This window comes from Lissotriton helveticus, chromosome 5_1, assembly GCF_964261635.1.
Source record: "Lissotriton helveticus chromosome 5_1, aLisHel1.1, whole genome shotgun sequence".
In the NCBI taxonomy this organism is placed as follows: Eukaryota; Metazoa; Chordata; class Amphibia; order Caudata; family Salamandridae; genus Lissotriton; species Lissotriton helveticus.
Window position 1 is genome coordinate 253,775,830 of NC_136065.1, and position 27,591 is coordinate 253,803,420.

The 27,591-nt window shown below is 45.3% G+C and overlaps 1 protein-coding gene across 2 annotated transcripts in view; it reads right to left on the minus strand.

The window, feature by feature from the left end:
- Positions 1 to 27,591, minus strand: part of LOC144754406 (discoidin domain-containing receptor 2-like) — a 436,005-nt gene that overhangs the window by 287,290 nt on the left and 121,124 nt on the right. For both annotated transcript variants that reach the window (XM_078642135.1, XM_078642136.1), the window contains exon 2: positions 13,298 to 13,406. The gene's annotated coding sequence lies outside the window, so the exon portion shown is untranslated. The remainder of the gene's footprint in view (positions 1 to 13,297; positions 13,407 to 27,591) is intronic.

Sequence of the window (27,591 nt, forward strand, 5' to 3'; positions counted from 1 at the left end):
CCAAGTCGAGGAATTATGTTTACTGCATAGAGGAAGGAGAACACTTTAGATGTGGGCAGGGTGTTGTGAAATAAATCACGAGCCTGTGCAGTAGGAAGCTGAGGGAGATTTACTAGTTCTGTGCTTTGTTGGCTTATAACTAGTGCTTCATTTATGCAGGTCGTGAGCACTGGCCCTTATTTTTCATCATCAGAGTTTGACCCAAATCAAGAAAGTGTAAGGCAGAAAATGGAGGAGTGGCATGTACAGAAAGATGTGAATGCATTGACGAAGCAAAAAAGAAGGGAATAAAAAGAATGTGCTCTAATAAGATAAAGAAACAGGAAGTGGTAGGCGGTGGAAGAAACCGGCTTTTAAAGTAAACAGCACTAGCCAGCCTCTATATTCCAGTCAGGAGCACCCACCGCCTCAACAATCTAGGAAGCAACGAGATCAGCCACCAACTCACCACAATCCTCAATGCATCAATTGCCACAGCCACCTTTCCCGGCACATAGAAACACGCAGAGGTCAGACCTCTCCTCAAGAAACCCTTTGCAGACCCCAGTGATCTTCAGAACTACTGCCCCATCTTGCTGCTCCCGTTTCCCTCCAAAGTTCTGCAGAAATCCATCAACCATCATCTCACAGAACACCTAGTGAGAACCAACCTATTAGACCTCTCCCAATCACGCTTCTGAGCCAACCACAGCACTGAGATCACCCTGATCACTGCCACAAACGACATCCGCACCCTATCAACAGAGGAAAATCAGCTGCCCTGATCCTTCTCAACCTCTCCGCAGCCTTCGACACCGTTTCCCATCACACACTCATCAAGAGACTACATCAATTCTGAATCAAAATCTCTTTCTACCAAATTTGGTATAATTCCGTTCAGGCATTTTGGCTGTAGCTGTGTCTAATTTTCCTATGGGGGAAATGTGCTTTCATACCCCATGCCCTTTTCATGGTCTCCCACTTGAAGGGTCACCCCAAATGTTTCCAGAAAGGAGCAGAGGTGAATGAACATTTTTGGGAAGTTTCATGAAGATTTGTCAAATTGCACGAAAATTATTAGCAAACCCAAAAAAAACTATTTCCTGCGGAAACGTGGTCCTAACTAGAGAATATTTTCATACACACACAGACTGTTCTACAACTACATCTAAACCTATTGGCTTTGTCAATGCCAGTTTTCCAAGCATTCTGTTTATTAGTCGGTCATTTTCATTTTCAGTGCTTTGACACAATGCACTTACTGGAGCAGTCAGCACAAGAGCCTGAATAAAAATAATGTAAAATTCATCTCGCATATAAGTAAATCAGGACGGAATGATGACGCAAACTTTGAAGCATGTTGCAGAACAGCAGAAAGACAGTTCAGTGGGTTTATCTGCAATCCATAATTGCCTTTATACGTACTGAGAATTGAAGCACTTTACAACAAAGCAGTGTAAATAGTAACAAGGCTATTGAGATCGAGTGGTACATATAGCGTAGCAGCTATTTCATAAGAAAAAGAAATAAGAGTATATGTCTTTAAAAACTATGGAATCTGATGCTACTTGGTACAGGATTTCTGGTCGAAGTGCTCCTGTTGCTACAACAAATACATACCTACTAGGTGTATTGACAGCGGGTTTGAGTGTTCGGGGCCCCTGTGAACTCTTTAATTAAGACGACAGCTCTGTGGGGGGTGGCACATATCTATCAGTTACCTGGGGAGGGTATGGATTTAAGCTCGGACATGGCCAATGCGACTTTTCATCCTCTCGACGGCAGTAAAACGAGTACCACTGAGCTGAGTCACAAGACAAATTATACAAGCGCCAAGAAAAAATGGGTGGATGGTGCCTGCTACGTCAATGCCCAATATCATTACCACATGTTGCAGGGGAATGCTGAGCGCGCGCTCTTAATGCAGTCGCCACCACTTCGCATGGAGTCTGACCTCGCAGCAGAGGTAGGGGTTAATGAGAGGCCCAGACCTCCAGGCTACCTTGTGTTATCCCAGCTGCTCTGCAGCTTCACACCGTGCGGCTCCAGGAATAGAAACCGCGTGTACACTGGGGGGAGGAAGCAGCACCGCCATGGTGAGGTCGTCAGGCTAGCTCAGTGGGCCGAGAGCCTGCTGCAGATGTGTGCGTGAATGTCCAGCTGCTGCTGCGTGCTTTGACTCGGACTCCTGTTACCAGACTCGAGACGTCATTTAGACATCCCTGCTATGTACCTGGTGACCAGGCTGATGCAACTCAAGACCTGGCTGTTCGAGCAGTAGCATACCCCTCCCCCCAAGCGCCTTGAGACCCTCCCGGGTGAGTAGTGCGCTATACAAATGGCATGATTGATTGATTGATTGATTGATGCAATATTCAGAGGCGCTATTAATAGTGCAGTGGCACCGGGACCCAGTGGAGTTAGCAGCCCACTGCACTCAAAGTATGGCTGTATTTTAATACCTCGATGGGAGGCAAACCCAGGCACCGCACTCACTGTTAAAGAATGGATGAAGGTACTCGAGCATGTACAATGTGAGTCCCGAAATGCTCGCCTTAAACCCACACAGTTTAACCATCTCCACCAAACGTGCCTCGTCCCACACAGGCTGTATGCGATGCTCCCAGGGACCCCGTGCGCGTGCCCCAGATGCCGACATGCCGATGCTACGCTACACATGGTTTCGAAGGCCTCCCAGGCACAAGCAGCCCCTGCAGCCCACGTGGTGCGGGGGGCCCCCCTCGGCACTGCACTCTGGCCAGAGAGCTCATGATTGAGCCCAGAGGGGGGCCCTCTACGTACCGTGCAGAGAGGCCCCCTCAGTTTTCGTTACGCCAGTGAGGCCTCCCACTCGTGCGGGTCTGGACTCAGATGCTGGAAATATGTATCTCCACGGTAGTTGACATCCCATTAACCCGGACCCTCTGCTTTGTTTACTAGGAATCACCGCCCGCCCCAAATACCACCCGAGGCTGGCAGGCCTGGCTCCGGCCCTGCTCAGGAGGTTGATAACCTGTCATGGAGGCGGCACAGCCGCACACGGCACTTACTTGGCTTCAAGAATCACACAAATCAAATGGGCAGTGGCTGAAGCGGACACCCCGATGTCCGGTCGGCCCCAGCAGGGAGGTGAGGGCTCGTCCACTCTCTGGAACACCTAACAACGACCTAGCCTCGGTGGACCGGGAAACGGCCTTTACAACGAAGCCGTTTCCACGAAATCTTTAACCACGCATGCAGTACAACGCATGCGTGGTTACCACTAATGCCTTTACCACGCATGCCTTTACTACGATGTTTGTAGTAAAGGCATATGTGGTAAAGGTAAAAAAAAAAAGGGGGGTTTGGGGGGGTCTCCCCCCCAAATAAAACAACTCACCAGAAGTCACGTCGGCATCAGAGTCGTTTAAGAGAAATCGGGAAAAAATGCCGTTTTCTCTTAATGACGTATGACGTCACCACGCAAATAGTCGAGGAAAAGTTTATGCGTGGTAAACGAATTCCGTTGTAACGCATGCGTGGTAAAGGCATGCGTTGCAACGGAATTCGTTGTATCGTCATATATTCCGGTGGACCTACTCTCACGATAAGGGATCACTGGATTTGGACATCTCCAGCAGTGTCCCCTTGCACCTTTTGTGTATGTGTGTGTGGGGGGGGGGGGGGGAGGAGGGTTATACAGTATGAACTCGACCCGAAGGAAGGTATCAGAGCGCTTTACATGAACACCAACTGCGTTACAGATGGACACGTTGATTTATGGCAGGCAGGGGGAGAATGCGCTTTTTTCCGAGAATCACAGGATGTTGAGCGACCCTGCTAAAATTCGAACCCGGATCCCAGCTCCGAGGCGGACGCTCTAGCCGGTAGGCCACATTCTCCCTCGGGCCCTTCCTCCTCCCCCACTCCTTTGAGATCACGGATAATGCACTCTCCGCCTATCTTCGTTCCCTCCTTGCCTCCCCCTACTCACTGAAATGGGGAGGACCCCCACCCGAGTGCTTAACAGGTCTTTAAAAGACCATTTACGTGTAAATTAAGGTTTGGTGTGTTTTCACCCCTTCTTTGAGTCACTTTGTCTATGGTTGAAAGGATTACCCCCCCCCCCCTGAAATATTTTTCAGGCAGAGACACAGAGAGACACTGGGAAACACATGAACATAAGGAGGCATGAATGGCGGAACATTGCCCTGACAGACATAGTGGCAAATGAAGGAGAGATGGAGAAGCAACCAGGGCGAAAATACCCGAGAGGAATGAAGGCGGTAACTCGGTCTGCAAAAGGTCCCCCAAAATGTTTTACACATTAAGTAGATTATTACTTATCAATACATTATAAATTAAGCAGATTATTACGCATCAATAAGCCCCATCAGGACCTTTGACATTGCTTCCAGGTTAGCTCAGGAATCCGTTCCATCTGGCACAACTGTAGCCTAGGTTGTCATCTAAGACCGGGTATCACAACCAATAGCGACAGAGAGACTGGCAAGACAGAGATAGTGTGGGGTATCACCGAGCACAGCCGGGGTCTGCGAGGAGAAGGGCACGTAGAGACACAGCGACATGAGCGAAACATGAAGGAAGGCAAGGGCGAGGCGCAGGAGAGACACGGAGGAGACAGTTTGAGTCCCGTTAGAAGAAGATGCTGGGGACACTACAGACAGAATTAGACACTGGGACGCATGGCAAGCAAGGGGAGTCACTGTTATAAACAAGACACCGGTAAGCAAGGTGGCAACAAATGCCATCTCCAGACAAAGTGAGATCCAAGGAAACGCTGACACAGGTGGGACAAGGAATTATGTCAAAACACATAGTGAGAACCAGAGACATGTGCCTGAGGTTAAGCAACCACAGAACACTAGAGGACATGGACAAGGAAAGATATGAATGAACACGAGGATTTATTTCGAAACTAAAACATAGCGAGAACTGGTTAGAGCACTTCAACTCATTGGCAAACCAGCCCTAGATACTCAGGCAAATCCTCCCTTAAATCACTGGTGCCAGAAGAAGCACATCTATTCCAATTAGATAATATCAACTACCAGGGGTACAATCACAGACAACCCACCAGCCATTTCCAGCTCTTCAAACACACAGGCGGGCAATATTCCAGAGAATAGCCTTCTATTGTGTTAATGATAAACTAGGATCCAGTTAATCAGCAAAGTTACAAGTAAGGATGTCAGGACAACCAGACTGCTGAAACCGACCAAGCATTACAAGTATGAGATGGATCTGCCCCATGGACTGGGCCTCAGCAGCTCAAAAAATGTAAATCACAGATACCCCCTACCTTCAGAACTACCGGAACAGGACAATCCACTTGAAACAACCAGGCAATTTGAAGCCAGCAAGTGGTGTTTCATGTTGCTCATGCACCATCAAGCAGAAGAAGTTGTTTTCTTGAATGTAGTGGAGAGGACAAGCATTTCATCCTGCACTGGCTGTTTCACAAAATATGTAACAGAAATCAGAGTGAATACGGTCTACAAAGAACAAAAAGAACAACTGCCATACAAAGCATCACAACATGTACACTGCTTCGAGAAAAGCCATCATGTATTTCAGTTCCAACGAATCTGAGTTAATCATTGTAACAATAGGAAGAAATCTATTCTGTCAAACCAAATAGCAGAGGCTTCTAACCAAATGCCTATTAAATATATGCCTTGGGAGTTATGCACACTCACCACTCTAGCAGGTTCCTCCACAGTGAAGAGGAGATGACCAAGGGGCCAAGTGGGGCAATTAAGCCCATACAGGCAACTTATTGAGCCCAGACAGGCAACTTAGTGAATGAAGAGTTCCTGCGCCTTATGCCACAGTGGCATCGTGGCAAACCAGCATAAATCAGCAAAGGGCAATACTACACATCGCTTTACCAGTCTCCTTAGTAATACTTGGTGTGAACAAGTGAGAAGAGGCACGGAGGAATCCACCCATCTATATCATGCCTGTGTGAAATGGCAGGCAGAAACGCAGACTTTGTTACAGAGGTAACTAACATGAACCAGAGAGTCTACCCTACCCCCCAAAAACACAGAGGACAGAACTGTAAAACGTTAGGTATATTTAATCCATTTCTTATTAAGGATACAACATATATATGCAGCCATAAATCATCCTTATTTAACTGGACTGTATAGGGTTTCCATTTTGGTAATGGTTATCTTTCATTCCCCACTAAACATTTTAATTAAAAAAAAAAAGGATTACCAAACTGCCCCACTAAGCAATGATAACAGCCGGTGAAAATGGAAAAATTAATGGAAAAAACAAATGATGCTCGGATTAAGCGAACTTCAGACGTCTGAGAGGTACATGCAGAAAGAAAATCATGAAAACAAACAAGCACTGGTAAAGCCAATAGTCTAGCTTATGCAGGATGAATGGACTTATTCAATGTTTCTTTAGCAATGTTGAACATACAGCATAGCTGCAAGTAAAAAAAAATTAAAAAAAAAAAAACGACTATGACACGTTCAATGTGGACCACGTCATACCGTTGTAATTTTTTTAAGTTTCAACCATGCTGCTATAGAATACGGCTAAAAAGCATATTGATAACAATTTGGCTTTAAAATGTATTTTTTACGTTTTTAACCATGTTGTACAGAAGTATAGCTGTTGTGCAGCATGATTGAAATAAAAAAAAAAAGAAAAGGAAAATTAACAATGACACGGATAGCGTTGACTGTTTGAGCGCTTAAAAAAAACAACTTTCAGCCATCCTGCACAGCAGCCACGCTGCTATACGATATGGCTAAAAAACACTGCCAAAGGTAATAGATCTCGCTTAAGTGAGACCTATTGGCTTTGCCAAAGCTTGTTTCTGCAGCATTGGATCTTCCTGTGTCTTCAAAATGGCAGACAAGGGCTTGGTGCTGAACGTAGCAGGAAAACTTGATTTTCACTTTCGATCTCTTGTTACGGCTTCTCTGCCCTCATACAAGGGTGTGCCATAAGTTCACCTTTCCAAAGCGTGGCAAAACAGCATACTGTACCACCGACTGAACCAGGCTGAGTTGTAAATGTAACGAAATAGCAGGGCTGCGCTTTGGGATGCCTAATAGGCTTAATCCTGTGATACGTCCATAGTATATGTTCTTATGACCCTCAGGAAGGAAACCCAACATGTTCATTAATGTAGTCCCCTATGTGTTCTCTGTGTAGCAGTAGTAGTAATTTCATGCAATTATTAAAAACCTTTTGAAATAAAATGGACAATGGGGTGGAGGGGTCAGGGATAGAGCAACAAGCAATGAAGTGGGAGGGACGGTGGCAACAACGGGGGAGGAAGGATGGGATAACAACGAAGCGGAGGGGGGAAGGGTGAAGCAACAATGAGGAGGGAACAAGAAGCAATGACCACAAAAACCAAACAAGGAAAAAAAGTACCTCAATCAGGAGCACAAACAGCTGCAGGACACGATAAAAAAATGAATCAGTACTTGGTCAATGCTTCATCGAAGGGATAAATACACGAATAAGAAAGTGAGAACAACAGGAGCTCACCAATGAGAGGCAATGAAATAAAAGCGATGATGAAGCCAACCAATGGTACGTAATGGGTAGGCTCAAAGCACCCTTCAATTTTTTGTTTGTTAACAAAAGATTTCACAAGCAACAGCGATGCGCTCAAGACTTACAATTCCAACAGAAAGCACAAAAGTAAAAATGCCCATAAAGCAACTGTTTAAAATTTGAAAATACTTACAACTGCCTACAAAACATGAACCCGAGATTAAGAAGTCAGTGAACAATTCTAAAGCTATCCAAGAATGATTTCCATAAAGAGATCAGCCAAACTGAGGACTTTGTTTTTATTAGACAATATTCAACACTAAAATCAACTTTAAATTAGGAAGATTCTTCAGAATACAACAAGAGTCTAATGTATTATGGTGTTAGTCTGTATTGTGGTGTTAGTTTAATCCATAAAACTAAAGAGTAAGCCCATTTCTAAAGACAATTGGTCGACTTATGGCTTTACCAATGTTTATTTTCTGTGTGATTGGTATTTGTAAAACTATACAAGGGGACTGTCTTTAGTGTAATACGTGCACGTTGTCCAGGAAGCCATCACTCACAAGAGGTGAGTCAATGGCTGAAGTGGGGTGACCATGTGCCCGATGCTGCAGTGGGCAGAACAAAAATATGAATGGCACACTAACAGCCTAATGGCGGACGCGAGCTGCCCCTTTCACTCATGCAATGCTCACCGGGAGCATGTCCTATCATATACTGATAATCGTAACGTTTCTGCAAGAGACAAGGACCTGCTGAAACCATGTGGTCTCTTCATAGACCTACAAATTCCACATCACCAACTGGTGATGTGATGCCAGTGTAGATTAGTAGATGCATACATAAACTCTCATATATTCTGTTGCCCAAACACATGAACATTTTTATTTAAAAAAAAGATTTTTGTTGGAGTTTTATATCACGCAAACTCGACCTGAAGGTATCAGAGCGCTTTACATGAGCACCAGTTACATTACAGACGGACACATTCATTTTGTTTGGCTCATTTGCCCATCTGGCCCCTGCACTGTGGAACTCACTTCCGCTCTCTTTACGCCTAGAACCATGCTACCTTCGGTTCCGGAAAGGAATTAAAGCATGGCTGTTCAATCAATAGAGCTTCTCCTTCTCTCTCCATGTGCAACATAGATCCAAGGCGCCGGGAAACCCTCAGGGTAGCTGTAGCACCATATAAATGCGATAAATAAATAAATAAATAAATAAATAAATAAATAAATAATGTGATTTGCCCAGAATCACAGGAAGTCCCTGCCGAGACTCGACAGTACATGAGTATTGATTGACATTACTCATGCAGTGGGGAGGCTTCTGTCCTCTCCACTACAAGAGCATTGATTGACAGTCTAAGTCACAAGCATAAGCCATAGCTTCCATTAATGACATTATCGAATCGGATGTAAGTCATGACAATGCAGGCTTTACACCGCGCTACCATTACAACGCATCCATCACAACGCAAGTCATTACAACGACTTGCGCTGTAGGCACTGGATTTAGGAATAGTATGATTTACTATTCCAACTCCAGCCTACGTAACAGTAGGGAAGGTGTTTGAATAGTAAATCATACTATTCCTTAGCATATAGCGCCATCCAGCGCAAGTCGTAACGACTTGCGCTGTGATGGCTGCGTCGTAATGGTAGCATGGTGTAAAGCCCGCGTTGTAATGGCTGTCTCCCTATCGAATCGGACAAGTATAAAAACCAACCCTCCAATGGGCAGTAAATGGCTAAATTGTCCACATTCTGGAAAGTATGGGTGATCAAGTTCATCTGGGTCCAGAGAAAATTACCTGCTTGCCTCTAGATCGAGAAAGAGATTGTGTGGCACTTAGTGACCTGGGAGAGGCATATGTTTATTGTAAACTGAAAAAGTAGACATCTAGTAAAGGTTCTTCTTTTTACACAAGATCCATTACATAGCCTTTGATACAGAGATCCTAAAACCATCTTTGTATCATAAGCATCAGCGGTCTCTACAGTACGGAATGAATAGTGTTCAAGCGTGCTGCAGACCTGTGATCTCACAGGCGCGACACACCACGAGGCTTTGCGGAAATGGTGCTGTGGTCCATCTGAATGCCTGCAGGAAACGACTCAATGGAGTGGATTTGAAAAGTGCAAGGAAATGGTCATTTCAGGCAATTATTCAGTTTATTAAAGTTACATCCTGTTTTTCCAACTTTAAAAGGAGCCATGGGTATCTCGAAATTCCAGCTCCAGATGGAATTTCACAACTTCCAGGCAGCTTGGGCACTTATCGGTCTTGTTCAGTGCATGACAATGTTTTCTTCCATTCTTGAATTTAGTGTTCATTGCTCTTGGATGGCACGGTTTTCTTCCACTCTCGAATTTACCATTCGCTATCGCTCCTATTTACGTTCACTAAAGGGCATCATAATGACAACGTAATAATTTTTTTGCCTGGATCTGCAATCCAATACATGGTCTCTATAGCCTTTGCTCACGTTCGAGACTGCCTATTAAATTCTAGCACATTGATGAGTTGAGTATCAACACTGTGGATACCCAAGTCACTGCTAGGTATTGGCAGCATCAACAGTATCTCATCAGCAATAAGTGAGATTCTAGTTTCATCAAACTCCTTTGGTGACAGAATTTAGTGCATTATTTGATGTGTACAATGCATCACCCATCTCCACAGGCCATTGCATTTCCAGAAAACCATCACGTATCAAAGTTTATTCACAGCGAGCACCTGTGCAGCAAGGTAAAATTACAAAGAGGTCTTGGGACAGTTAAGAGAGTGGTTTAGCGGTGTACAGTAATTGTAATATGCATTCACTGTGGCAGTCAACAGTGCTTTTGTCCTGTCATTTTTGCTGTAAAGTGTTAATGATCTTCAATTCCACTTTTACATTGCAGTAATATTTATGTGAATTTCTGATAACGTGCTTTATAGGGACTCTATTATTAGCACTGCCATGGCACAAGCAGAAGGAAAGATGGGGCAGGTTCGAAAATTAAGAAAAAAATGTCAACTGTTAAATGGAATTTAAGGTCGGGGAGCAAAACTTCAATTCTCCGGGTATCAAGTAAAGTGTCGTTACGATGGGCAGCTGAGGTGAAAAGACCCTTGTAAGATGATCTGAGAGTTCAGTCGCTCACCACTCTTAAGTTACTGAGATCCTGAGTTCTAAATGCAATAATGAAGAATATTTTAACCTAGGGAGCTATTCCTCGTAGCCAGTGAAAATTCCTCCAGGATTAAAGAGTTCTATTATAATTCAAGACATGCATGAGGACATTTTCCCCACCTTCAAACCTGGTTTATAGACTGATCGACTGACCCACTCTTAGCACTGTAGATCTCATAACATCCAATTAAGTCATCTAATATAACATCAAGGAAAGAGGAGAAAGCAGAGGGATGGCAGCGAAGCCCTCATTCATTACAACTGAGTTCCTGCAGCGTACCCAGATTACAGCATCTTTGATTATCTGTCCATAAATGTATCTCAGCAAATCAACAATGAGTAATTTAATACCTGCCCAAAAGATTGTAGTTAACTTTCCAAGTGTCTACCTCAACCTCACCTGACATATCTTTTCAAGTTCAAAGAGGTGCCCTACTCTTTTATTACAGTTTGCCATGTCACAGAGGAACTGAATGTTTGGGCCCAAAGTCCCTTCTTGTTATTATGCAAAAGTAGTAATTGGTGACTTGACTGCCTAACGCTCAGATGACTGAGAAACCCACAAACACCCTGGGTCATAGTCACAGTCACTTTTTCACTGATCTCTAAACTCCAAAGAACCACATTTCAGCTTTCTCTTAATTAGATAAATCTTAGATAGATTTACATAGAAAAGGTGAGCTTTATAGGCAGAGACTTTGATATTCTTCATTTTAGGAACTTGGGGAAAAAAACAACTCAGACACAGTCGTGCATCATAAAACCAAAGCAACTAGCAACTTCTACAGAAATCTTAGCCCACAAAAAAAGTAAAACTCCTTTGGTTCTCATCCAAATGGCCTAACTCAAGGCTCATAGAACCATCATTGTCAACAGATAAGGAACGGACTATAACCCGACTGAGCTCCTCCGGAGGCCTCCTGATGCCTTGTAGACACGGTGGATCAAATCATCATTGGCATTGAATCAAAATGTATGCTGGAGCGATAGGGTTGCTTCCACAAGGCCAACAAGGCACACTTCCATTCCCACACAGCCAACACAGCAAGTGCACCGAAGAGTTACTCACAATCTTCATCGAAAAAGCAATGACAAAACCATTGCTGTTTGCTACTCTCACCCCACAACTATGTACTAACACAATGTCCTACTTCTAAGTCATAATTTCATATTAAGGGTGAAATCATTATACTTTTTTCCTACCTCCAGTGAACCTGGAGGTGCAGCAGGATCAACCAGACATCTTTGGAGAGCACTCAGACTGCCGTTAGCCCTACAAGGCCATATGAAGTTCAGAATAAATACTATACAACTGCCTCTAACAAACATAACATGGCATATATGAGGGCGCAACATATTATCGTATTGTGACTCAAACTCAGTCCAAAAGCAAAACTAGGGGACACGTGGATATGCACATTCAAGACAGTGCTATCGAGTTACATTTATAACATATGCACTATACAAATATTTTGACAAATTAATATATGGAAGTACACAAATTTGACTGAGCTATGAGGTCATTCTAATGGAATGGCAACATCGTGTATATGTCTGTAACTTAATGTAGCCTATGCACATGAAGATTGGATGTACTACCATTGACTTCAGGACAAATTTTGTTGATGAGGCAGAACTTCGACTTGCAAACCTGCAGTTGTGTTGACAAAACCCATGAGACTTCGGCACATTTTAACTTGCTGCATCTAAACTAATTACGACTCCCATTCAAGTGGCTGAAATCAGTCCTTTTGGACCCGAGAGTGAGAAACAGTCAATCAGGCCAGCCATGCTTGTAGTATGGGAGAGGGGCAGGGTGAGAGTGATTGAGTGCAATGCCCTTTTCTCACTGTGAGGTGGCGATGTCGGTTACTGTCTGCAAATCCGTCAATAAACATTGGCTGAACGAAACCTCTGACGGCAAAATACCTCTCTATAACTGATTGCCAAATAAAAGCTATACTGACGACGGACTGAGTGCAAAAATACGGTTGTGCAGTCTCGTGAATTAAGTGGAGTGATTGCACCCCTCATTTTAAGGGTTTCACTACTGTTGAGAGCCAGACGCCTTTCAGAAAGGTGTGCAACATGTTTTCCTAGACCCACCACACATTCAGGCCTTTCTTGGGCGAACAAACCAGATCAAACAAATCCACAACAAGAAGGGAAGTGGGAAACCAACCACCTCGCGTCTCAGTTTGCATGGAGCACACTCACATGGGAACAGTAGTAAAAATACTGTTACAAACTCACAGCACAGAACAATGGTGCACAACATGCAACACAAAGATGGGCCTCCAACAAATATGGCCCTTGGGTTTGGATGAGTTAGTTTGGTTGCATCAGTGCCAAACCTTCAAAAATAGACAAAAAAATGATGCTGGTAGGATGGCAAACACAACGTCCAAAGCTAGAACAAGGCTGTGAGTGGACACGAGAAAGACAAGATGAACTCTTGACCATGCTCTTGCCGTGCCCAACAATGTTCCAGAAAGCAAGGACTCGTGTAAGAGGTTCACTATCCTTGCCTGTGGGTACAAGCGTGAACCAACCCAATAAATGCTATGATATAGCAGGCTGCATGCAGAGATGTCCAGAACTTACCTGCTGGCCTCACCAATGGCAGATGATCTGATTCGGCACAGCCCCTGATTTTGCAATCACTCTGGCTCGCCTTCCTTCTCAGACACCAATCATATCCATGAAAGAAAGGCTGGAAAGCAAGAAGAAACAAATAAATCATCCAACGATCCTGTTCTATTGGAAAGATTGTTCCCACACCATTATCAGCATCACTATGTTGAAATCGTGCCCACGCAACAGAAATAGATAATTTGCAGTAAAACAAACCCGGATATAACACAGAGGAGAAAGATATAAACATCATGTCGGTCATTCAACTAAAAGCAGATGCCTGGATAAACTACAGCATCTATAAACACCAATGGTAGCTCCAACCTTTAGGGATACATACATCCTTACACCTGGATGCAGGATCACTCACTACACTAGTAGGAAAGCCCATGCTTCTCAGGAGAGTTCATTTTGCTACTGCATGCCCCATTTTGGACTTGGAAAAGGAACAGCCAAATCGATCTTAACACCAACCTTAAACTGGATCTGAAAACGTAAAAGCCGGAGTTAAATGCTTGAAGTTGGAAAGCAAGTTGCAGTCTGCACCCTACACTACTTGGAGCCAAGAGTATGGTCCCCATTCTTCCTTTGCATGTAGGCATCGGTAACTCAAAGGCATCTGCAATAAATCAGGTCCTAATCATATAATGTATCAAGGTGGAGGAATTACAAATGTTGGAAAACACATAGATACTAAAACCTTGTCTTGCGATAGAAGCTTTAGGCAATTTTCCAGAGGACTCCAAATGAATGAGTTGCCAAATCAAATTAGGACAAACTCCTGTGGATATCTGGATCTCCACTATTACTATTACTGACTCTGTCCCCTGAAGAACATTACGTATTTGCCTTGTAAGACTTGATCCTTACCCAGCTGGGCCTAGTCTCAGATACAACGACTTTCTATTCTGTTCTTATAGGTTATAATAAACCAACTCATTCCATTAACTTCCCTGGGACCTATTCACAAAGGTATATTCAGTCAGTCTCCAAGGAATTCAAAAATAGATTACTGACAGGCATAAATGCATTTGCAGTGTGAATTTCTCCATCACGAGTGTGGGGTAATCCATAGCGGTAAAATCTTACTCAAGGGAAATGGGAAATGGACATGCTAGACACCGGAAGTTCATGAATGCCTTTAAAAGTACATTTGTGGGCATAAACAAACTTCAATCCAACCCTTTTCCACTATGGATATGGTCAGATATTTACTGCAGCCAAAGACTGTGGTCACTCTGCTTCCAGAATAGGGAGGGTAACAGACCACTCCCACATTTTGTATAAGCAAGAGCTTTCTCCAAGGGGTAGAAACGTTTATTTGCTCAGCTGGTTCCATTCCTCTATATGGATATCTCTGCTATGAAGCACTCCACAGAAGGGGGATAGACCTTTCGGAAAAGTCAAATGACAGCCCCAGAAGTACACCAGTAAACCTACACCTGGAGCAGCTTTTAAGTTGTACTTCTAGGAACAAATGAAAATACCATAATACCAAATAGCAGATTTGCTACTTTTTCAGGTGAACAGAGTCCTATGTTGAAACACAAATCATCCTTTGACAACAACAGCCCTTGTCTGAGTACTGTTAGCCCTCCAGATCTCAGGGGCCTCCATGGAAGGATGACACACCAGACAACAACTGTAATGATCCTCTGGATTGAGCACTTCTTTTCTGGTCGAATATTGGAAGATACAAGATTTGGATTTTACCTCTGACTGATACCAATGAAAGGATATGTTGTCTTGGAGTTAATAGTCTCCTTCACAGGCACTTGAAACTTTTGCCAAATAAAACATAAGGCAAGTATAAATCTAGTAAAATGGTGAATTTATGATAAATGCTTAACTGAGAAGGCGAGTGACTTTTGATCATATAGATGCTAGCATTGGCAAAGCCAATAGGCCTATGTTTACTGTTCAAATGCAAGCAAGGTTAGCACGTTAGAGCGAGACACATGGGAGAGAGCAAGCAGACGCAGACCGAGAGGGAATAGCGTCATGTTCAATGCAAGCACTGCAATGGGTGGAATGAATCACGAAAACTACTTTGGGTGAAAGATGAATACCCCACTTTTCTTAGCCAAGAAGCGATTGAAAATGTGTCAAGCCAATGGCTGAAAGAGAATAATAGAAGAAAGACAATGGTTGAAAGAGTCGCATCCAAAGCCCACTGTACATTGTAAGCGATAGATCTGTCTAACAGCTGCGCTGTCAAAATCCAGACTTAAGAGGCCTTTGAATCCAGAAGCGTCAACCAACCTGGTTGCTGATCAGAACCACCATCGTCCTGCCATGCCTTTCGACACGCCTTATGTAACCACTATGGTGCCAATGTTGACCTGTATTGCCCTCATGCTTCACCAATGTACTGTATATAAAAAGAACTTTCAATAAAATACTTTGAACAAAAAAAAAAAAACTGAGCTTACCACAAAACAAAAAAACAAAAAAAGTTGAAGAGGATTTTAAAGAGGTTTATGAGTTAAACAGAGTTGGTGAGTCTGCAGTGCAGGGGGGATTGAAAGGAATTTTTAGAGGAGCATGGGATGCGAAATGGTAGTCTCTGGTAGGAGGTGTGTGCACGGTGGCTGAGGCGAGCAGGCCATTGTTGCTGTATCTGCATCAGGGAGGGTGAGATGAGCAAAGAGCGGCAAAGGTGGGCACAGGGTTCCAGAAGACAAGCGCAGGGGGTCTCAGGTGAGCACAGGGAGGCTATGGTGAAAAAGGTGCTCTGAAGGCAGTTTGGGGTAAGAAAGGAGAGCACCTGATGTGAAGGGTGTGCATTACGGCTAAGGTGTTCGCAGCAAGACTGAGAAGGGGGCAGGGTGGTTAAAATGAGCAGACAGTGGGGAGAGAAGGGAGGCTGAGGTGGAAAGGGAGGCTGACGAAAGTATAGGATGAGAATGGAGGTCACCTATTGTGAAAGGTACACATCAGCATGGGTGAAGTGTCTCCATGGAGGCTGAGGTAAACTTAGGGATGGTGAAGTGGCCACAGGGTGACTGGGGTGGGCACAGGGGTTCCTGAGGTGAATGAATGCAGTATGTCGGAGGCGACTGCAGGGCGGATGAGGTGAAAAGAGAATTCTGAGGGGAGTATGAGTTGAGAAAGGAGATTACATACTGTGAAACTCTAAGGTGCATGCAGAGTGGCTCAGCACAGGGTGGCTATTGTCAAAAGAAGTTGGCGGAGGCGTAAGGAAGGTGGCTGGGGCGTGAGCAGAGTGGCATGGGCGCTAGCTGGGTGCTACAGAAAGCACAGTATTAGTGAGGTGACAGAAGAGTGGCAGAGACAAGATTAGAGTGTCTGAAGTGAGTGCAGGGAAGGTAAGTTGCCCAATGGGAGTGAGAGAAGCATAGGATAATAAAGGAGAGAATAGGATAATAGAGGAGGGCACAGGGTAACTGAGGTGAGCACAGGGTGAGATTAAGGTTGGTAAAGGATGAGAACATGGTGGGTGAGATCCACACGTGCAAATTAAAGAGGCGAGCATGGGCCATAAGCATTGGGGCACATAAGGTGAGGCATGGTGGTTTAGACGTATAATTGTGTAGACGCTGCAAGTATACAAGTAGGTGCAAAGTGTACAAAACAGACAAAGCAACTGCAAGACGAAAAGAGTGAAATATGGAGGGGGCGTGATTCGAGTGCGGGGTGAAGCAGGTAAACACAGGTTGCCCGAGGTGAGCACAGGGTGGTTAAGGTAAGCGCTCCAACAATGCCAAGAGAAGGTTGTGCAAGGCATGCATATGGTGGGCATATTGAGCACAAGATGGTTAGATGAGCGCAGTCTGAGTAAACTGAGGATGGTGTTTGAGCCAGGGTGCATTAAGTGAGTATAGGATGGGCGAGGCAAGTGCAATTATGAAGAGCTGTGTTCATGGTGGGTGACGGAACTGTGGGAGGGATAGGTGGGCACATGGAGGGTGAAGCACGCACAGAAGGGGTAAGGGGAAGTCCTGGTGAATGAGATGAGCACATGGTGAGCAAGGGAAGCAGAGTTTGGGTGAGGTGAGTGCAGAGTCCGTGAGGTGAGTACAGGGAGAGCATAAGTTGCACGATGGGGGGGATGAGGTTCAAACAGTGAGCAAACGCTAACACCTGCAGGTTAGAGGATCACATGGTCAGTGAGGAGGGTATGTGGGTGAGCGAGGGCTCCTCGAAGAGGGCTGGGCAGTCAGAGTGACGTGAACAGGGTGGGCGAGCAACTCTCGGCTACCTTGAAACGAATGATGATTTTTTCTTCTGCAACATTTCATATTGTTGTGTGTAGGGAAATGTGATTTTCCTGCATAGTGTCTGATGATTATTAACCGTTTATGGGCCACATTCTTTGCTGTTATTATGACTCTGTGCACTGTAACAACACCATTCAGTGCCACAATGCATGTGCTAGATCCATAAACTCATAATGTTCATGTGTTTACACCCAAATGGTTATTTAACTTTCCTGTAAGGCCACGGTAACTTGCACAGAAAATCACATCACCCAATGGAAGTTAAAAGCTATATTTGGGATGCAATGTGCAGTTACACTACCTATATGAGGGAACTATGGTGTATGACTCCAGAGAATCCTATTGTCTTCAGGCTGAATTGGAGTTTAAAAGCATCAAACTGTCACGTGGCATACAAAAGTGACTGGTCATGGAGGAGAACTTGCTTTTAAATATTGGCGAAGTAACCCCTAATGTATGCTTAAAGATACAAAAAGTGAGATATATTGGATATTAAGAAAAAAGTATGCCCCTATTATTAACTGTTATAAATAATTGTTTGTCACTGGGTAGGTAAAGAGTAATGCTCTGTGAACAGTTCTAATTATAAATAAAAGCCTCTTTGTGGAACTTAGCCTGTGAAATTTATTGAACTCTCAATCAAACTTATTTTCAATGTGTAATGAAAAATCTAATACAGTGGTGAAAGTAGATTTCGGATTTATTTAGTGGAAAACTACATTTGTAAAAAGGTACTTGGTGCTACATGAAAGCAAACTGGTTTACGACTATTTTACCCACCAGCCCTTGATCCACAAACGAAAGATCATGCACTACCCCCACGATCGCACAAACCCAAAGGCTCCACCCAAGGAAAGATCTTTTGGAATATATTCATCACTTGGGATTAGGTTTGATAGATTTGACTTTGAATTAAATTCTACCTCACACTGTCAAATTATGTTATATTGAATTCTAGCTGGACTTGTGGACACTTTATGTACTTTATTTGGATAACAAATTTATAGATGTACAATTCATTATTTCCCTAGGGGCTCGGAGCCAGAGTAAAAAGGTTGTAAATCACAAAAACCAAATCTCTGCACCCTGCACAGGCACCAATGAAAATCTGCACGAAAAGGAGCAAATGAACCCCGCATGTCCAAACTCAACAGTGTCATAATCACTTCCATGCAAAAATGTACCCCATCTTGGAGAATTGGCTCTGAAGTCTCTCATTTAGTTACATGCAGATACTTAAGGGTCACTATTCCAGTGTCTTCTATGCAGACACAGCAAGAGTGCCCGACCAGTGCTTTATTAGAGCTGGTGGAACCCACCTGCACTTATTTTTGGCCACCAGCACTTATTTTTCCCAGTCAGACTTTGACACAGAACTAGATACAGTGCGACTAATACCCTCAGGAGACTGTAGTGTGCTTTTAACCCTCCTATTGTTTGCTTCACGTGTCCTTCACATTACAAATATTTCTAGAAATCGGAGGGCACAAATGTTTTGCCCACAGCAGATTGGTTCATGCAGAAAATATCCTCATGTAGATATTGAATCCTTGAACCAGTCTTGCATCCGTTAGCCAGTCTCCGGCTTCTGTCTTGCCTGACTCTCAAGTCAGATACTCCAAGTCGACTTTGCAAAACAAAGTTGTACACCCCTGAAGCAACGCGTCAGACAAGTCTCTAGCTTTTCCTCGCCAATTTTAATCTTATCCCCTTGCAGTCACCCTCACAACTCTATGGTTATTTTAGTAGTAGTAACAGAGATCCTCAGCCTCACAAGAATGCCACATGCGTGCCACTACTAGATGCCTGGGAGCAAAACATTCACTTCATTCAATCCCTTCAATTTCCTTCCTGACATTGGAATGCAAAGTCTGTTCTGAAGATGCCTTTCAAGCCTGAAGCCTGGTTACATAAAAGTATACTGATGCAATAGATCTTTTGCATGGGTGTTGCTGGTTCCATAACAAAGAATGGAGAAAAACGATTTTGTTCACAGCACATATACTGTGCTGTGAACATTTAAAGAGAAAACTGAGCATTAAGTAAAAAAAAAACTGGCATTGTTCTAGCTCATACTGATCAATGATAGGCACCTGGGCTGCAGGGGCTGCCAGGACACATACTGGAGATTGGCCCTCAGTCCAGCAGAACACCAGGTGTCCCATCTCCCAACAGGTTTCAATTTTTTTGCACTCTGCTTCAACTCTTTCTGCACCGATTCTTAACAAAATCCAGTCAAATGTGTTGCTTTTGGCTCTGAGAACTTTCTATCTGTGCCACGTCACCTGGAGGATGGCGAACTCCTTGCCCATGCTTTCTTACAAATATGCACCTGACCAGAAGAGGCATCTGATGGGGATTTTCACTGGGCACTGCAGGAACCATGAGATGGAATACTATAAGACCTATTGGCGTTGCCAATGTTTTTTTCCATGCTGTACAGCATAGCGGCTGCAGTACAGCAAGATAAAAAAACAGACTGCATCATTTTGGATCGGTAAAATAAAAACAAGTGCTCTTTTCAAACATAGTGCAAAGGAACTTAAAAAAATGTTTTTAATGTATGAACGGGTGGCGGGAGGGGGTGTGAGATGAAGCAACACGGACGCGGGCTGTGAAGTGGGCAACACGGCAGGCATAGGGTGAAGTGAAGAAACAAGGTGATGCAGGGCGACCTGAAGCAACATGGCGGGTGAGGGGAGAAGCAACACAAGGGAAAGAACATGGGTGAAAGGGAGCAATGTGGAACGTGAGAGGTGGGATAATCACATGGGTGAGAGAGAGAGAGTAATATGGGAAGGAGGGAAAAACACAAAAGAGACAGCTGGAAAACACATATATGCTCAAAAGACGAAAGTAGACCCCTGAAGCGAGCAGAGGAAGCATAAGAAGCCAGCCAATCAAGCAGATCGTGAAGAAGCTTTGTTCCATGGAAGGGACAAACACAAGATGAAGAAGGTATAATAAGGAAAGCCATCCAATTGAAAGCAAGCAAGAGTGACAGTAAAGCCAAACAATGATAAGCAGTGGGAGGGCTGTACACCCACAATTCGTCTTTCTCAACGAGGCAGCTTGTGGTGTTTGATAGGCTCAACCTAAAAAGGGTCTAGGAGGAAGGTGACAAGATAAAGGGAAGGATGGTAATGGGTCGCGGGTAGGACTGTAAAGAGAACCATGTTTTAGAATCCATTACTGCCCTAGGCACTTTCTAGACCCCAGATTTGATGTCGCACATTTTGCAAAACCAAGACTTGACATTTGAACCTTCTAGACTTAGCCTTGTTGTGACACGCGTTCAAGAAACCATCTTTGACAGGGACGCTTTCTGAAGCCCAACCTTGGTGTGGCACACTTTCCTGAACCCAAACTTGACTTGGACACTATTTAGATCCCACTCTTAACATGAAGCATTTTTCACCATCCAGCCACAGCATAGGCTAGAAATGGATGTGGATTTTCAAGTCAGCAACAAATACTTTTACTCCTACGCATGGACTCATGTCTGAGTGACCGACTGTGTGCCTTGTCCTGCACTATACAGTACTCGCACGCTACGAGACTTAAATATTGAGCTGCTCATAACGCACATCTGGACCTACAAACATCTGTCCAGGACCTACGCCTCAGGAAGAAACCGGAAAGGACTTTCACCCATTTGTCAAGGATTATCCCCTAGCAAATCTGTCTCAGATGAGAGCAAATGCGCACATTACAGGCCGGCAATTTAGTAGTTTGTATTTTGCTCCCAACAAAGAATGCAGGACGACATCTCAATCATGTGTTTACTGACATCCAAGCAGCGCCCTCAGAACGGGAAGGAAGAGAGAGGTTGGTCAAGGTCAAGGTATTAAACGTCAGTATGAGGGGCTGAAGGAGTCATCTCGCTACAAAAGAGGGTGTAAACGCCACATTTCTACACCTGGAGAACGACTCTCCTTTCGTACCGCAATTCAGAAGAAAGTCATTTTTTAGAAGGACAGGACTGAAAGGTCATCTTCCTAGATGAGGTGAAGGGGCCAATTTCCTCCACAACCCAGACTATCGCCTTACAGGAAAACATTGAAGACAGGGGTTATCTTCCTAAAAGAGGGGGCCAAACAGGATACTGTACTATAGGAGGTGGCCTAAGGGCTCTCTTAGTAAATGTGAGGTCAAAGGAGCTTTCTTCGTACATGTGGGTGTGAAAGGCACTCCCTTTCAGTGTGAGTGAAAGGACATCTATTCCTACAGGTGTGGGCGCAAGATGCCACTCCGCTCAATGCAATGCCACACAATGCCACTCCACACCAGGCCTCACAATACCACCACCCAAAATCACTCCACACATTGCTACTCCACTACAATCCATGCCACACAGTGCCTCTCAATTCCAGCCCACGCAACACAATGCCACTCCACTCTATGCAATGCCACTCCAGGCCACACAATATCACTCCACACCAGCCGCAGCCCATGTAGTTAAGAGCGGTGGGGCGGTAGGGCCGGGTGGTGGTGGTGGGGGGCGAGGGGGGTGTTTGACCGATGACCGCAAGGGAAAATTAAATAAATAATTAATTCTCCCTTATCGTCGTCTGTTAAAATCCCGCCCACCTGGCCCTACTGCCCTACTGCTCTTACCTGCATGGGCAGCGGCAGCTGCACACCACACAATGCCTCTAGTCTCCGTCCGTATCATACAGGGCCACTCACTCCACGCCACACTATGTCACTCACTCTACATCACTCAATGCCACTCACACTACATCACACGTAATAATTTCACACCACACAGTGTCACTTCACTCCATGCCACACAATGTCACTCCGTGGCACAGAATACCACTACCCAGCACACAATGTCACTTCACTCAACTCCACTCCACATAATGCCACCCCACTCAATGCCACTCCACTTCACTCAATGACACTCAACTTTATTAAATGCCACTCCACACCGCACGTCACTCCACTCCACTCCACTCAATGCCACTCCTATCTAAGCCACAAAATGCGACGACACACAATGCCACTCCATTCAATGTCACTCTATACCACACAATGCTACTCTACATCACACAATGCCACCCCACAGTAAACAATGTCACTCTACTCCACTTCATGCCACTCAACGTCACTCCACGCCACTCCACTTTATTCCACTCCACGCCACACAGTGCCACACTACTCCATGCCATGCCACACAATGCCACTCCACTCAATGCTATTCCACTCAAAGCCATTCCACTCCTGAATGAGAAGTGTGGCTCACTGGTTAGAGGAGGCAGACCCTGAAGCAGAGGTCAGACCCGGGACCAGGGTTCAATTCCCGACGCGGCAGGGTCTGGAGCCCAAATGTCCACGGACCGATAAATCTCTCTTCGGTGCCTACTCGAATCATGGGTTCACACTCTGCAACCTGGGCAATAGCTTGCTTAATCTCCACTATGGCCCCCCGTGGCGGGATGCCTGGCTTTCACCTTGGGGATGCCCAGTAGGGGTTATCTCACAGGGAAAAAGCCAGGACGGGTTCCAAAAGCAAGCGCCTTGAGACCTTGCGGTGATAAGGCGCTATACAAGAACCTTTGACATGTACATTTACATTTACTCCTCACAAAGTCATTTTACCTCACCCCATGCCTCAGAATGCCTCTCCACTCCACAATGCCACTCCACTACAATTCATACCAGACAATGCCATCCCACACTACTCCAGGCAATGACATTCCACCCAACTTAACGCTATGCAATGGCACTCCATTCCATACCACACAATGGCACTCAACACCACTCAATGCCACTCCACTCTACTCAATGCCACTCCACTCTACTCAATGCCACTCCACTTCATGTCACATAATGTCACTTCACCCCATACAATGGCACTCCACCCACACCCCACAATGCCACTCCAGGCAATGCAATGCCACGCCACACAAGGCCACTACACTCCACCTAGCACCACTTCACTCCACACAATGCCATGCCACATAATGTCACTCCACTCCACACAATGTCACTCAACCCCACATCACACAATGCCACTCCACCCCACACACAACAATGCCACTCCAGGCAATGCCATTCCAAGCCACACAATGCCACTCCACTCCTCCCAGTGCCACTTCATTCCACACAATGCCACTTCACTCCACTCAATTATAATTGTATTTATTTAGCACTAACCATGATGAGGTGTTGAAGTGCCACGCCACTCCACTCAACTCCACTCAATGACACTCCACGCTTCACAATGCCACTCCCCTCCATTCAGCTCCACTCTTCTCCATTCCACATAATGCCAGTCCACGCCACACGATGTCACTCCACAACATACAATGCCACACCGAACCTCACAATGCCACTCCATGCCACAACATGCCACGCCACAACATGCCACGCCACAACATGTCACACCACACAATGTCACTGCACTTCATGGTACTCCACTCCAACAAAGCCAATGCTTGTTCTTTTGTGCGAAGCACTCTATTAGAACCACATGTTTTGAGCCATCTCCCTCATGCACGTCTCTCCCCCTGCACCTTGTTCTCTCTGTAGACCGACTGCCCGTCTCCGCACAACTCACTCTTGCACTGGCCTTTGTGCTTCTCCCCCTTCCCTCCCCCACTCACCCTGTGTGTTGCTTTCTCCCACCCCCGCGTTGCTTTTGCTTCCACTCTGCCCCCGTTGCTTTCTCGTCCTCTCCAGTCCCCCCCTGTTGCTTCCATATCCAGAGCTGAAGCATATTTCTTGAAAGACAATTGGTACCTTGCTCCAGGTGGGGGTGAAGTAGTGATTTATTTCTATCACTGGAAGGCGCAGGGGAGGCACGAAGGGGATGTACTACTACTGCTTGAGCGGATATTATCCTAAAGTCAGAAATGTAAAAAAAAGTCATAAAGGTGAATGTGCCCTTTGTGGGTGATGCCGGATATCTGTTCCCACATTCAGTTCTGGCTTGGGGTATTTCGTGCATCCCCAGGCAACGTTCCACACAACCTATCCTGCTCGATCACTAGATCACGAGGATTTTTTTTCCTTTCTTTGTGCTGCGTTAAAGTCTGCAAATGAAAATATGAGCAAAGCCGGCCTGCGAGGGTAAACAAGTAAAATGCATCACTGGAGCTTACATGGAGGGAAGGCAGACTTATGGCAAAAAAGACATGAAAATGTAACATGGCAGAGTGCCAGGGCAGACTGCCAAGTAAGCCTCTCCCTCACCCCGCCCCTCATACCGAAAAGGATTTACACACATTAAATCTCATACCAAGAGCAGATATACTAAACGACATGTATGCAAAGGGGAGGTTTAGCCTGGGATGACTTCTGGGGACATGTAGAAGGGGGTGGGATGAGAGAGTAGTTGGCCGGGGATGAGGAGATGCAGAGGAAGAGACACATACAAGTAAAGAGACACACACAAGTAAAGACAAAAAAGCGAACAATATAAAGTGAAAGTGAGCGAGAAAGGGAGACAAGTATAAAGAACAAGAAGAGAAACTAAAGGAACAAGCATTTGCAATGCAATAGGTCTCGCATTAGGAAAGTTTGAGCTATTGGTCTTGTAAATGACAATTTTTTGTATTTATGTGTTGTTTTTGAAAATAGCTAAATTAATAGCTTTGTCTTTTACAATGCCAATAGTTATAACTTTCGCCAATGTTACACCTATAGCATTTGTAATGCAACATGTTTTGTATTTACGTGACTTAGATGTATTGATATTACAAATAACAATGGCTTTTAATTTTTTTAAATAATTAATACTTAAATAAAAGTGATTGTAATTTATAATGGCAATAGCTTAAAGTTTTGTAAATAACTTTTGTGAAGATTATGTTCAGTGTATTTCATTGTGACGAAAATCCAAGAACAGAAGTGAAATATTTAAAAAAAATTGTGACATTTGTAATAAAGCTTGAAACATTGAGAGAACATATTTGAACCAGTGATGCTGTGGTGGTGCTGAGTGATGCTGTGGTTGCGCTGAGTGATGCTGTCGTTCCACTGAGTAACGCTGTGGTTGCACTGAGTAATGCTGTGGTTGCACTGAGTAATGCTTTGGTTGCACACTGAGTAATGCTGTGGTTGCACTGAGTAATGCTGTGGTTGCACTGAGTAATGCTGTGGTTGCACTGAGTAATGCTGTGGTTGCGCTGAGTAATGCTGTGGTTGCACTGAGTAATGCTGTGGTTGCGCTGAGTATTGCTGTCGTTGCGCTGTGGTTCCACTGAGTGGTGCTGTGGTTGCACTGAGTGGTGCTGTGGTGGCGCTGAGTGGTGCTGTGGTGGTGCTGAGTGGTGCTGTGGTGGTGCTGAGTGGTGCTGTGGTGGTACTGAGTGATGCTGAGTGGTGCTGTGGTGGTGTTGAGTGATAATGTGGTGGTGCTATCTAGCTTCGACTGCCCATCCTGCCTCATAGGTCTCTTGGTCATCAAGCCTTGCTGTGTTGCTTGTATGCCACATTCCCACTTTCATCACCCCAGAAGGACTCTTTTCTATTATGACCACTCCAGCTAAAAGACTTGTGAGAAAAAGAGTGAGTGGGGCGTCATGCAAGCCGAGGGAGGGAGCCGTTGTGAGAGCAGCAAACATCCAGAGAAATGGTTCACACAAAAGAGCTCAGAGAACTATGGAACAGTCCGCAGTGCCGGGAAAAGGGGAGGGTAAATGATAGCGAGAGAGAGAGAGATAGAGAGAGAGCGCGACGGTCTGAACTGAAGAAGAGAGGGAGACCATTGGCAAGAGAGAGAGAGAGAGAGAGGGTTAATGAGATGGGTGGAGAGAGATCGAAAGGGAGATAGGTTGAGGGACAGGTTTAGAGAGGCAGAGACAATCAGAGAGTGATGGAAAGAGAGAACGCACGAAATTGGGGAGGGAAGACGAGGGAATGTGAGGCAGGGAATGCTAGAGTGAGAGACAATGTGTCATAGACAGCGAGAGAACGATAGGAAAGGTAAGGAGGGGTAGAGACAAAGAGCAAAGTAGAGGGCGAGAAAGTTTGGAGTGGAAGAGAGAAAGTGATTCCACTGACGGAGACTACAGTCACCAAAAGTCATCCTGCAGCGCCCGGCTCGCCTCGTTCCGCCCTGAGATGCGCATGCGTACCCCTGTCTGGCGGCTATCTATGCCTGCACTTGCAGTGTTAGTTTCGGCGGTGCCGTTGCCTTTGCGCTGCTTTGCAAAATACGACCGGTGAAAGAGCACGAGAATGTTGTATCGACCGAAAGCATTGAGCCGGGTATAGTTCCTGAGGCGGATCGGGGACGGGAGAACAGCTGTGGATGTGAACTCAACTCAATCGCCGACATTTCGAAGTAACACAGAAATCCCCATTACATGAAGATACAGTTGTTAGCTTCATTTCTAGCGCTTGTAAGTATCCCCAGATGTGACCTGCATTTTCCTCAGCCTGCCGTATCCGCGGATGTTTTTTTTTCTTCCATCACATTGAAGTAACCGCTGGATGTAAACTGTGCCCCCAGCAGATCGGGATACTTAAGTACAGCTGTTGCCCACTCTTGCACGCAAAGCTGTCAGACAGGTCCTGCTGACACCATGACCGGGATGCAGCTGAACTGGACTCGAGAAAAAAAGGAAGTCAGGCATCCTTGCCCGTGACATGGGCGGGGCCTGTGACGCGGCCGGAAGAGACCGGCGTTGCTTGTTCATGCAGGGCTGCCATCATGGAGGGAGAGCCCCGCGGTAGCGTGAAAATCCACAGAAGTGCCCCGCGTGTGGAGATGCGCCGGAGAAAAGGAGTGCAGCGAGGCGACGCGACAAAAGAGCACGGTGAGTGGAGGGGGGATATGTGTGTCTGTGTGCATCTGTGTGTGCGCGCGTGTGTGTGTGTGTGCGTGAGCCCGTGAGTGGTGGTGGTGGTGGTGGTGGGGGAGGGGGGTGCGTGCGTGTGTGTGTGTGTGTGCGTGCCTGCCTGCCTGTGTGTGTGTGTCTGTGTGCGTGCCTGCGTGTGTGTTTGCGGGGAATCTGAGGCAGGGGACGGTCACGGCGCCGGGCTGGCCGTGCACGCCCACGAGGTGAAGTC